The sequence below is a fragment of the Ranitomeya variabilis genome, chromosome 5 (assembly GCF_051348905.1).
Source record: "Ranitomeya variabilis isolate aRanVar5 chromosome 5, aRanVar5.hap1, whole genome shotgun sequence".
In the NCBI taxonomy this organism is placed as follows: domain Eukaryota; kingdom Metazoa; phylum Chordata; class Amphibia; order Anura; family Dendrobatidae; genus Ranitomeya; species Ranitomeya variabilis.
The window spans coordinates 301282505-301297467 of NC_135236.1; positions in this window are offsets into that span (position 1 = coordinate 301282505).

The window sequence follows — 14963 nt, forward strand, 5'->3', positions numbered from 1 at the left end:
AGTCGGGTTTCGCGAAACCCGACTTGATCAGAAAAAAGTAAAAGTCGCTCAACTCTAGTAATGACTTGATCCAATGCATTACGGAAAGCTGAATCCAAAATGTCTTTGAGAAACCCTCTCTGTAGGAATCTATCTCTGATGTCCAAGGCCTGTACCTGAAAATCAACCATATGGGTACAATTTCTCCTACTCCACATAAATTGCCCTTTATTCTCTTTTTAAGTGGACCAAGGTGATGACTTTGCCATCTCAAAAAAGACTATTAGTCACAGTAAGTTTACATGTGTTATATGTTCTTGTAATTAAGTATCTCTGTCTACCTCTGCTAATGATGAGATTTAAGAATGGTATTTCCTTATACTGACTTTCTCATGTGAGTCTCATACGAATACCATTGTCATTAAGACAGTCAACAAATAATTTGAACTCACCCACAATCAAGACCTGCACCAAAGCAAGAATACATCATCAATGAATCTAGCCCATAAGAGGATGTTAGCACTAGACCAGGTGTTCTCTTGAAACACAGAGGTCTCTTTATGACATCAGCTCAGGGGGCAAAAAATAAGCTGTCACACAGCCCCATATCACGAAAAATGAAAATGTTACAATTTTCGTAAAATAGCGACACAAGCAAAAAAATTTTTTCAACATATCTCAATTTTTTCACCACTTAAATAAAAAAAAACTATACGTTTGGTATCTGCATACTCACACTGACCTGGAGAATCATATTGCCAGGTCAGTTCAGTATAGTGACCATGATAAATAAAAAAAAACAAAAGAACAATTGTAGAATTGCATTTTGTTTGCAATTTCAAAGTGGCATGATGGGAGTGCTCTACCACCTCCCTGCCCCTGACTTGTAGCTGACTAACAGCTTTATCAGAAGAGGAAGCTTTGACAGCCAGAAAGGCATATTCAGTATGAGATAAAAATACCGTTAAATAGGGCCTGAGCTGTGCTTTACAATAGTGTATTTTTTGTCCCCTGATTCCCCACCTATGCTGCCGAAATACCTTACAAAAGTCGCCGTTTTCGCCTGTCAATCACGCTGGTCTGGTCAAAAGGGCGTGGTGAAATGGCTGTTTCTCCCCCACCTCTTGCTTATCTTCCCGGCGTTGGCGTAGTGGTTCTCGCATGCGCAACAGCCAAAAAAGAGCGCGATCTGTGCTATTCCCCTGGTTATCGGTGGCGGCGGCCATCTTCCTGAGGCCACGCGTGTGCAGATGGAGTGCTCTGCTTCCCGGGGCTTCAGGAAAATGGCCCCGGGATGCCGCACGTGCGCAGATGGAGATCGCGGCAGCCATTTTCCTGAAGCCGAGTTCGCATCTCGGCTTCAGGAAAATGGCCGCCGCGATCTCCATCTGCACGTGATTGACAGGCGAAAACGGCGACTTTTGTAAGGTATTTCGGCAGCATAGGTGGGGAATCAGGGGACAAAAAATACACTATTGTAAAGCACAGCTCAGGCCCTATTTAACGGTATTTTTATCTCATACTGAAAAAAACGGGGTGAAAGGTTCCCTTTAAGAAATTAATTAGCAGAGAATGTTTGATATATTTAAGTTAAAGAATGAAGAATTAATCTTAAGGTAATATAAGAATAAAACAGTTGGAGATCTGTGCATGAATAAATTGCCATATTAAGGAAAGCCATTGTAGTAATATTTTCATTATTTTTTTCCGCTCCGGACATAAAAAGGGTTAATTATTCAAATCCTGCTTTTTTTACACCGATGATTTATATTATGGGCCGCCTTTATCTGGCCCGTACATGCCGGTACAGTATTTATTAAATGTCTCCTACTTCTAAACAGAATAAACTTTGGACAATGCGGAGCGTCATTTCTTTACAGGTTAAACAATGCAACTACTAAAGCAAATATGCCGTTCCCTTATTTATCACGCTACAAACAATGTGTTACAAGCCCAACAGGCGCTACCAGAATTGTTTTTCTATTTGCCGAGGACTGAATTTTAATCTTTCAGCAGGAACCCGAGTAGCCGGCTTCAGGAATAAATTAATGATTCATGCTTGATTTGACAGAACAATATGTAATCTAATCGGATGGAACCGACGCATAGGAGTTCCTTCACTCTATTTGTCTAGTTAATAGTTTAACTTAATCTGATTTTCCCTTCGGTTGATGACCTTTTCATTGCGGGTAATTTTAAGAAAGGAATATATGGAGTTAGTACGCTGTTGAGTCAACATAGATCTACCAGGTTACTAGGCAACCGCGCTCCTTAGATTTACCACTGCATAATTCTGCAAATACGGCTGTCACTCTGCTCTGTGAGAACTTGATCTCTTCTTGTAAAGTCTAGCTTGCAGCTTAAGAGACAACTTCTTGATACATGCGGAAGTAGTTAAAGAGAACACTTGCCATACAGCTGTGCAATATTTGGATGATGAGCGAGCTCTGCCTTCTTTATTATTAGTATTAAGTATTATGCATGGTCTAATCTGATTCCTACTATGTGCTATATGTCGCAGCACCATGGAAACTGCCCTGGCAAATGTAATCCGGAATGTAACAAATATGTTAAAAAAAGAAATAAAAAGTACAATAGACAATCAAAATGTATAACTTATCAAAGCCTCAATAGAGCAACAAAATGGTGAAAAAGGAAAGTCCACAACTCCACAATATTGTCAAGATTTAGGGTTCGTTCAGTATTAGGCTAGGTTCGCACGTTAAGTTTTTTGCTATGTTTTTTTCATGCAAATTAAAAGCTGCCGTGAAATTTCAGAAATCTCATGCAGACGCTTGTTTTTTCTTTTCCTAACTGAATTGGAAGACTGCAGCTTGTCACTTCTTTCAGTGTTTTGCAGTATTTTTTTTACCTATAGAAAGCAATGAGTAAGTGCAAAAAAGCAGCAAAAAACATTACCATCAGTTTTTGTAGTGTCCTTAGTGAAAGAAAGCAGGTTCAGCAGGATGTGAAACCTATTTATTTTTGTGATTTTCCCAAGTTTAAAAGGAACGTGTCACCAGAAAAACGCTTTTAGCCTGCAGATATAGCAGGTTAATAACGGTATTAACCTCACCGGCACCAACAAATAAGAACTTTATTCCCCCCACAGTGTTCTGGTTTCAGTCACAGGTGTCCAGTTTCCGTTACGGGTGGGGTGCTGGCGTGGGTTCAGTCACCGCGCTGAGTATAGCTAACAGTGGCTGTTACCCCCAGTCCTGACCGACACTGGCACTGAATAAAAAATAAAATAAGAAATACACAGCTTATTGTCAGAACTCAAGACAGGGATACATTAGACTATAATTTGTCAAAAAGCTGATTTTGGTGGTCAACTTTGAGCCTTCCTTACCTTGGCTTTGTCTCTGAGCACTGAACACTGAACTGACCTAATACTTCTGGCTACTCCAGGGAGGTTGTAGTTCTGGAATATGACAGCACAGCAATTTCAAGAGCGCTCCATGCCACTTTTAACAATTTTGGACTTTTCGCATTCAGCTTAATCTATTTTTTGATTTATGAAAATTGGTGTTTCAGATTTGATTGGCTGTAAATTCTTAGTTCTAAAGATGGTGAGATCCTGCACAGATCTAACTACTTCAAAGCCAATGCAGTGATAGGAAGGTGTGTTAGAAATCAGTCCAAATGTCATATAAAGTTTGAACCTAAAGCCATATTTTAATATTCACTATGTGGCCCCATATAGAGACAACAATGCATACGTTAGCACTAAATAGAAACCCTTTTTCATTACATTTTGTTCCTTTTTTAACTCTGAACCTTGCTTTCATTTCTAGAACGCTGAGAGGAAAATAAGTGAAAGAGGAGAAAAGGTGGGGTATATGTCCATGTTATTCTCTGCAACATGCTGCAATCCCCAGTCCACTACTACATATAAAGTGAACGACAGAGATGTGCTCTGAAGCAATACCAACAGTTCTATCTTTGTGTAGATGAGTAATTTACTGGATAAGATGCACAGTCATTGTTCTCTCCAAACTGAACAATCTGTAAATGATAATGTCTGCTAGGAAAATCAAGTATATTGTGCATGAGGCCATTAGGGCCGAGCCTTCATTAGGTCGTTCTTTCATAGATTTCTCCTCTGAATTGCTCAGTTTGATGGTACAGAACAGACTGTACAGCCAGTGCCACATTATTTTGTTACCATTTAGATCTGTAAGAAATCATCTGTATGTATGCTCCTCAAATCTTACGTTTCCAAGAGCTAATTTTCACAAATATCTCATGTTATATTTTTTCTTGTATATGTCATGTTATGTGCCAATTACAAAACAGTACTACAGAATAGTGCAAACATGCTATTTACCTACAGAGCTGTCATTTTAGGGAGTGATAATGAGAAATGACTGTAAGCGCTCCGTGCAGGCCCCTATGACTGAAAGCAAGTGGCTCCTGGGAGGAGATAAGTGTTTTAACACTATTTACCTGCACATTAACCCTATATCTTCAGGTAAATAGCGTTTTTGCACCACAGGTGCCATTTTGGGCAAATAGTATACAGGACATGTCTCCTTTTAATGCTGGCCTTAAAGTTGGTAGCATAATATTATTACAGATCAGCTGTACAGGAAATCTGCCAGAATAGGTCAACATAGATAGGTGTAATGAAAGCAAGCTTTCTAAATGCCAGTTTTGCCATTTATAATGGTTGCATAATTGAGAAATAGCAATTCTATTCCATTTCAACAAGTTAGCTCAAGTCAGGAACTATATTGAGGTTTGGCCATTGTACCCTCCTATAGCCCTCGTTATTTTTTGTGTTCCTGTGTGTTGCTCAGTGAGGAGCCCGCGCAGACACAACTCCTCTCTCAACATCATCTACATCAGTGACATGCTGGTCACGCACCAGACCACTAATGAGTCAAGCAATGGAACGCTAAACCTGTCATCAACACAAGAGGGGCGAGGTTTGAAAGGGTGTGTAAGCAGCACAGGATGGTAGTCATGGTCGAGGTGCTGCACCCCACAAGTAAACCCCCAAAGTCACTTCAAACCTCAGCTGATCCCTAAAAAAAAGTTTTGTAAATTTCCTTGAAAAAAATAAAAATTACTTCTCCATTTTTAAACCTTCTAAAATTCTAACTAAATAAAACAACATTTTACAAATGGTGCTGATGTAAGGCAGACAAGAGGGAAATGTTATTTATTAATGTTTTTGTGTGTTATGACTATCTGGATAAAAGGGATAATCATTCAAATTGGAAAACTGCAAATTCTATTACATTTTTGTAAAATTTCTGATATTTTTTATAAATAAACCCAAAAGATATCAACCTAAACTTACTATTTTCATAAAATATGATTTGTCACAAAAAAATCTCAAAATTAATGGGATATGTTGAAGAGTTCCCAAGTTATTACCACACAAAGTGACTCATGTCAGAATTTTAAGAATTGGCCCTGTTGCTAAGGGGTTAAGGAGCTCAGCACTGTTGCCTTGCAGCTCTGGTCCCCTGGGTCCAATTCTACAGACAATATCTGTATGGATTTGGTGAGTCTTTCTTGTGTTTGTGTGCATTTCCTCCAACACTCCAAAGACGTCCTGATAGGGAATTTAGATTGTGAGCCCATATCCAGGCATGAGTGATAGCAATGCCTGTATGCGGCTGTGGAATATGTTGGGACCATATACATTATATAAATAAATACATAAGTGCCTTAAAGAACCACTGCAGTGGTTTTTTTTTTATTTCAGCACTGGAGTAGTGCTATTAATCTAAGTTCCCTGCCCTTAGTCTTATACTTACCAGCCACCAACTTTCATGTTTATCGGCACCTCTCCGGTTGGTCTCCAGCAGTTTATACCCAGCATTAGCGATCCCGAAGTGAGCTCAATGTAAGTCTGTTGGAGTCAGAGCAAGGATACAGCTGTTACCTCAGACTTCTGGTCAGTCAGAAGTTGTGGTCACATTATGGCGGCATGGGACAGATGCGGCACTGAGAAGAGCTGAAGACGGCAGCTGGTGAGTATAATCCTAGGGTCAGGAAACATAGATTAGAAGCACCATTCCAGCATTGAAATAAAAAAAATTTGAGTCATGCTTTGTCAGTAAGATGATTTCCAAAAACCTTTTTGGGGTATGTTCTCACAACATCTTTTAAACATTACTCGCTTATTTTAGCAAGAAGAACACGCTTCAGGAAAACACCGGCTGTGATTTTCGTTAATCATCTCTTCTGGCAACGGTTGCGTCCTACCTTTTTATAACTACAATATAGAGTGCCTTCTAGCTCAGTCCCATCCAAACACAATGGCCCCTTGAACCTATCACCGGTTAAAAAGTAATTTTTTTGCTTATTTTATTCCTGCTTCTCCTCTGGATATTCAGTTTCTTTCTTTTCTTTTAATCTAGAAATGTGGACATTTTTATTTACTGCAAATTATCGATTTAGATTTGAGTTTGTCCTCAAAGGAGAAATAATTTAGAATTATAAAATGATTATGGTTGTAAGAAAAAGAAAATTTGTCATGAATTTAAAATGAAAAAAACCTGTTCTCACCGTGTCCTTGTCTCATTACCATTTTCTTAGTTGTTCTTCTTCCATGAGTATGTTTTTGTCCAATTAGATCATTAAACATTAGAGGCGGCAGGCGATGGAAGGCCAAGTCCTGTCCACTGGTGTGACTCTATTAGCGAGGGTAAAGCTGTTTGTGACAGGACCAGTGACATCATGGGAGGAAGGGAATAAAGTATAAAAGGAGGCCACATATAGAGAAGCTGGAAAAGCCGAGTGGTGACGCAAGGATCCCATGAAGCCTGACTGTGTGAAGCACATTATCTCTGTGCTGCTAGATTGTTTCATCTTGTTCCAAGGAAGCTTCCCCGACTGTGCTGCTTGTCTAACCAAATACACATGATAATCCACTTTTGTCTTTTGATTGTTCTGCAAACCATTTGGTTTTACAGCTTATTAATAGGCAGAAAGTGCAACGATGACCCACTGGATTATTCAGTGTTCTAGAAAAACTGTACTCCAGAGACTGTTGCTCAGGGCCGGACTGGGACTAAAATTCAGCCCTGGCATTTGAAGTTACACAGGCCCACTTGTCACATGGTGACTGTATAATATCTTTGTACACTTGTAGGCAGGGCCGGTTTTAGGCAAAGTGGGGCCCTAGGCAAAGTTTAAAATGGGTCCGCAAATGCTAACATATTGCACATCACACAGAAGCCTTTCTGTTGTATTTACGTGCGCTGAGTTCAGGCCGCTAAACGAGTTTGATCGACAATACTGAAGTTGTTCAACGCTTGTTTCCCGGCCTCTTTCCACCAGCTGAGGAATAATGATGAGACAGAACGATCACTAATAGATCACCATACAGTATCATGTTTTCAGCAGCACATCTACAGTTTACACTGGCAATGTGCTGCTGACAACAAGGCTTTTTGTTCCAGCAAAAACAATCCGAATATGCAGCATTTTACTTGTTTAGTAAAATACACCCCATAGTCCTCCATATATTATAATGTGCTCCATAGTCCTCCATATAGTATAATACACTCCCTATAGTCCTCCATATATTAAAATACACTGCTCAGTCCTCCACATAGTATAATACACTCCTCATAGTCCTCCATATAGCATAATACAATCCTCATAGTCCTCCATATAGCATAATACAATCCTCATAGTGCTCCATATAGTATAATGCACCGCCACAGTCATCCATGTAGTACAATTCACTTCCCATAGTATAATGCACCCCATAGTTCTTCATATAGTATAACGTATTCCCCATAGTCCTCGATACAGTATAATGCAGCCCACATATAGTATAATGCAGCCACCCCAGAGTATAATGCAGCCACCCCAGAGTATAATGCAGCCACCCCACAGAGTATAATGCAGCCACCCCAGAGTATGTAACCCCCATAGAATATAATACAGCCCACCTCCCCATAATATATAATGTAGCCCCCCATAGAATATAATGCAGCCCCCCATAGTATATAACGCAGCCTCCCCCATAGAATATAATATACCCCCACAATAGTATATAACACAGCCACATAGTACATAACATGGCCTCCCCCATAGAATATAATATACTCCCCATAGTATATAGCAAAGCCCGCATATTATATAGCACAAACCGCATAGTATACAGCACAGCCTGCATACTATAGCACAGCTCGCGTAGTAGATAACACAGCCCACACAGCAGTATTCAGCACAGACCACACAGTAGTATACAGCACAGACCACACAGTAGTATACAGCACAGCCCACGTAGAAGTATACAGCACAGTCCACACAGTAGTATACAGCACAGCCCACAGAGTAATATATACAGCACAGCCCACAAAGTAATATATACAGCACAGCCCACAAAGTAATATATACAGCACAGCCCACAGAGAACTATATACAGCACAGCCCACAGAGAACTATATACAGGACAGCCCACAGAGAACTATATACAGCACAGCCCACAGAGAACTATATAAAGCACAGCCCAGAGTACTATATACAGCACAGCCCAGAGTACTATATAAAGCACAGCCCAGAGAGTACTATATACAGCACAGCCCAGAGAGTACTATATACAGCACAGCCCAGAGAGTACTATATACAGCACAGCCCACAGAGTACTATATACAGCACAGCCCACAGAGTACTATATACAGCACAGCCCACAGAGTACTATATACAGCACAGCCCACAGAGTACTATATACAGCACAGCCCACAGAGTACTATATACAGCACAGCCCACAGAGTACTATATACAGCACAGCCCACAGAGAACTATATACAGCACACAGTATTATACAGCACAGAGCACAGCCCAGAGAACTATATACAGCCCACAGTAGTATACAGCACAGAGCACAGCCCACAGAGAACTATATACAGCACAGAGCACAGCCCACAGAGAACTATATACAGCCCACAGTAGCATACAGCACAGAGCACAGCCCACAGATAACTATATACAGCCCACAGTAGTATACAGCAGAGCACAGCCCACAGAGAACTATATACAGCACAGAGCACAGCCCACAGAGAACTATATACAGCCCACAGTAGCATACAGCACAGAGCACAGCCCACAGATAACTATATACAGCCCACAGTAGTATACAGCAGAGCACAGCCCACAGAGAACTATATACAGCACAGAGCACAGCCCACAGAGAACTATATACAGCCCACAGTAGCATACAGCACAGAGCACAGCCCACAGATAACTATATACAGCCCACAGTAGTATACAGCACAGAGCACAGCCCACAGAGAGCTATATACAGCCCACAGTAGTATACAGCACAGAGCACAGCCCACAGAGAACTATATACAGCCCACAGCAGTATACAGCACAGAGCACAGCCCACAGAGAACTATATACAGCCCACAGCAGTATACAGCACAGAGCACAGCCCACAGAGAACTATATATAGCACAGAGCACACAGTAGTATACAGCACAGAGCACAGCCCACAGAGAGCTATATACAGCCCACAGCAGTATACAGCACAGAGCACAGCCCACAGAGAACTATATACAGCCCACAGCAGTATACAGCACAGAGCACAGCCCACAGAGAACTATATATAGCACAGAGCACACAGTAGTATACAGCACAGAGCACAGCCCACAGAGAGCTATATACAGCCCACAGCAGTATACAGCACAGAGCACAGCCCACAGAGAACTATATATAGCACAGAGCACACAGTAGTATACAGCACAGAGCACAGCCCACAGAGAGCTATATACAGCCCACAGCAGTATACAGCACAGAGCACAGCCCACAGAGAACTATATACAGCCCACAGTAGTATACAGCACAGAGCACAGCCCACAGAGAGCTATATACAGCCCACAGTAGTATACAGCACAGAGCACAGCCCACAGAGAACTATATACAGCCCACAGCAGTATACAGCACAGAGCACAGCCCACAGAGAACTATATACAGCCCACAGCAGTATACAGCACAGAGCACAGCCCACAGAGAACTATATATAGCACAGAGCACACAGTAGTATACAGCACAGAGCACAGCCCACAGAGAGCTATATACAGCCCACAGCAGTATACAGCACAGAGCACAGCCCACAGAGAACTATATACAGCCCACAGTAGTATACAGCACAGAGCACAGCCCACAGAGAGCTATATACAGCCCACAGCAGTATACAGCACAGAGCACAGCCCACAGAGAACTATATACAGCCCACAGCAGTATACAGCACAGAGCACAGCCCACAGAGAACTATATACAGCCCACAGCAGTATACAGCACAGAGCACAGCCCACAGAGTACTATATACAGCCCACATCTCTTCTCTTCCTCCCCTCACCTCCTCCGAGAATGGCCCCACAGTCCAGAAAAAAAAAAAACTCTCCTCACCTCTCCTCGTGCCCAGCGTTGCTTCCTGGTTCCTGCTCCTGTCTCAGCAGCTGCAGTCTGCCCGGGACACAGCAGGTGCGCGATGATATGACATCATCGCGCACCCGCAGTGTCAGAGGCAGAGCGGGGAATGATGGGAGAGGAGCGTCTGTAGACGCTCTCTCCTCCATCATTGCATTCAACTGTACCGGCGTCTATACGCCGGTATAGTTGAATGCGACGGCGGGGGCGGCGGATTGAGCGGCCCACCACTGGCACCGGCCCTTCTGGCATTTGCCAGAAGTGCCCTATGGCCAGTCCGGCCCTGCTGTTGCTAATATGATTTTGTGCGCTTTCACTTCTTCTGTTAGGTTAAGTTCCTACCATGAGTTCTCAGCGAGTTTTTGACGCCGCACATTTTCACAGCACAAAACAATAAAGCAGCATCCTACAATCGATCAAAGTGGTTGGGATTTCTAAACATTTCATCCTCTATTCCTGCGATGTGTCACTTACTGGGCTGCTTGCAGTGATTTTGAAACAACTGTTTTCTCTACCTGTTCTCTAAGGTTACGTTCCCACGATCAGTATTTGGTGAGTTTTTAACATTGCAGAATTTCCACACCATTTCTGCACGTATTATGTAAATTAGGGTCCTTTTTTTCACTGCATTTTTTTAACATGCGTTTTTATCACGTTTTCGATGCTGCGTTCTTTGTCTCTGGCTGGTGTTTCATGCTTTAAATAAAGCTGCTTTGCTTTTTAAACCTCCTGGCATTTTACATCATTAGGTGATGATAAAATGTGCTTTTGATGCGTTTCCACCACGGAAACACACTAAAAACGTATGTGCGTTTTTCCGCAAGTGCAAGACTGTTATGGACCTGGTGGTTAGGAGCACCCGAAATGACCTGATGGTTAAAACAGGAAACCTGGGACAAGCTCTGAGGAGGTGGTAACTCTACTGACCGCAATCCCTAATCCTATCACACACACTAGAAATAGCCGTGGAGCGTGCCTAACTCTCCCTAGACGCCTCTTCACAGCCTAAGAGCTAACTACCCCTAAAGATGGAAATAGCAGCCTAACTTGCCTCAGAGAAATTCCCCAAAGTAAAGGTAGCCCCCACAAATATTGACTGTGAGTTAAGAGGAAAGTAACAAACACAGGAATGAAACAGATTTTAGCAAAGGAGGCCGAATCTTTTCTAAATAGAAAGAGGATAGGAAAGGGAACTATGCGGTCAGTATAAAAAACTACAAAAACCACGCAGAGTGTGCAAAAAGACCTCCACACCGACTCACGGTGTGGAGGTGCAGCTCTGCACCCCCAGAGCTTCCAGCTAGCAAGAAAATAACATAATAGCAAGCTGGACTAGAAACATAGCATGCACTGAGAAATATATTCAAAAACCACTGAACAGCAAATGAACTAGCAGGGACTTAGCTTCTGCTGGAGTAGACAGGTCATCTAGGAAATCCAAGAGAGATCTGAACCAATACTGAGACATTGACAGCTGGCATGGACTAACGGCCTGGGCAGAGTTAAATAGGGAAACAAGCAGAAGCAATAAACGAGGGCAGGTGAGAAAGCCAAGCTCAAAGATCAGCAGTTCCACTCAAAGCAACCAGAGGGTGTCCAAGGACAGAACTCACCAAAGTACCATTCACGACCACAGGAGGGAGCCCGAGAATGGAATTCACAACACAAGTCTATGGGAAAATTATGCACTGAAAACTCTGCGTACTTACAGGAGAAACTGACGTGCTGTGAATTGGAAAAACGCACCACAGGTCAGTTTACGCAGCATAAAAAAGAAGCACAATGGCAGGAGATTTCTATCAATCACATCCAGTTTGCTGGTACAGTAAAACACTCAAGGAAAATACACAGCTCATAAACATGATAAACGCTCATTGTGGGCACACAGCCTTAAATGCTGAGCTCTGTATAACCTCACCCACACCAATGATTGCCAGCTTTCTGTGTACACTGTATGTTGACAGAAGGCTACTAATCAATAGTGGGGATTGGTTGCACAGAGAAGTTAACTAGGAGCCACAGAAACTTTGTCCTGTAGTGATAATCTCCTGCTGATTAAACACTGATTTTATTAAAACATCAACACACAGCCTAGTAAGTGACACATCACTGAAACCTAAAACCTGCTGACATATTCCATTTAAATAGGCTTTTGGTTACTACTGGGTTACCATTTTTTTATGATGAGGTTACTTTTACATCGCTAAGGCCCCTTCACACATTCGTTTTTTATGTCTGTATGCAGTCTGTTTTTTAAGGACCGCAAATATGTCCAAACGTGGAGGCGGCGTAGCGGTGGTTCAGTCACCGCTCTGAGTACACAGTACACAGAGTGACCACTGCAACTGTGCCCCCAGCCCTGACTGACACTGACTCTACATTGACTCTACATTGCGGCTGCTCTGTGTACTCAGAGCATGACTGAACCGGCGCCGCCGCATCCATGACTGAATACCGAATGCTGGCAGGGAGAATAAAGATCATTTTATTCCCTATACATTCGACGGCGTGCTGGCACCAGACAGCACAATAACGGTTAATATTACGCAAAGACTCTTGGATCAAATTCTGTCAGAGTGTCAGTGCACTTTGCTCCAATTCTCTCTTTGAAATTTCAACTTCCATTTCATTTCTTTCCTCCTTATAGTTTTTCTTGATGGGGTTAATGAATATATTATTATAATTATATTTTGAAAGATCAGACTTTAATGCACACTGCAATGATCAACAGTGGGATGCGATCTATGTATTGTATAGTGCTAATAAGACATAACAAACTAGTCTGAGTCATTATAGCTCTTCTTATGAGGCAAAAACAAGTGGCCAGAAATAAGCACAATGACCAAAAATGTAAGAAAATATCAATTCTAATCTTTTTTAATACACACAATTACACAAAAAATATTAGGTAACTTAGGGGACTTTAACCTGTAACTATCTGATAACCTATACTATTGACTGTAATCGATCCACATTGTAGTGTGTGGTGAAAACTACAGTCTACTGGCATCCTGGGCTTCACGAGAGCACCATCATGACAGTCATGGGATCCTTACCAGACCTCTGGCTATCCTTGCAACCTATCCGCACCTCGCAATCACATTGTGAATGAGGCGTTGGTAGCATGGAGCAGTTTTTGACGTGGGGGTGCTGTGTAAATAGAGATTGACAGCTGCATTTATCAGGTTAAGAACAGTGGGTGAAGCTCAAGTACATCCACAACTATTAGAGACAGGCAAGGATGGTGCAGGCTCAGTTCCTGAGCCCGCTCCATACCGCTGCTCTCTCTGATGAGCGCCATACACATACGGCATACGTAGTCAGGGGATTTACAGTGGCATGCTCCTCCACATTCTGCATGATTTTAGTCCATTTTCAGAAATATTAACCTTGGCATAATTATTTATAAGTGAAAAAATATCTTTGTTGCCCACACCACCCAATCGCAGTGTAGCTTTCATGTTCTGAAAGCACTAAAAGAAATAAATTAAAAAACTGCTCAATGATTGTTTGAAACGGGCAATGTATGAATGCAAACCAATGACACGAAAATATAATTTGCGTCATTTTCATTAAAAAGTACATAATAAATGTTGCTTTTTAAATGCAGTCAATAAGTTAAAATATATATATATATTTTTTTTTAGAAAAGTTTGAATCAGTCATTTTAAGAATTGTCCAAAATTAACCCCAGTCATTTTCAGGGTTTTTCCTGCTTATATAATATATTCTCGTCCACTAGAGGGAGAAGATCTCCAATAGTTCCTTCCCACCAATAACAAAAGTGTCTTTATGAATAGTCAAGGGCATTTAACAGTCTTCTCTTATATACTGCCTTCTATAAAATACAAATAAAGTCACAGCTCGTTTGTTGACACAGTGAAGTTTCACATTCAATATAAAAGTTAACACTTTCACAGTTACAAATAAAGATCTAATATCTCAAAGCTGGTAACTGTAGTGGCAATGCAACAATACATATGGCCGACCACCATTAATGTGCTTTTATATGGTGGAAGCTAATGACACCTTCTGAAGCGGTCATTGAGTCTGAGTTTACACTGCGTATATATATAAGCCTGGGTGAAGTCAGCCCCGGCGTGATTGGTTCTACCTCTAGAAAAGGCCAGTGAATGTTTTGGCACGGTGACAAGCTAAACATGTATTAGATTATAAATTACTCTGGAAAACAGGAATCTGTTCACACTGAATAATGACTGTAAAAGTCAAACTCACAGTTTAATGAGGAAAAGTAACTTGAAGAGTAGTGTAAACGATAGACTAATCCATATTAAAAGTCTCACCTTTTGCACCATATTCTGTGACTTGAAGTACTCTGGGTTATGCACAATCCTGTCCAATTATTGGTGCTACAACACTATTGCCAATTACTAATGCTAATAATGTATTCTAAGAATAACAATGGGTATTTAATAAGGTTTGTCAACTTTTAAACAAACTAACGCACAAGAAGTATTGGAAATAATAGAGTACTGTAAGATTTGTCAGACACCTTCAGTTCACAAAGGGTCCTCAGGCACACAGGGTACTTCATAGATCTATCTAGTAGGTCCCAGAGG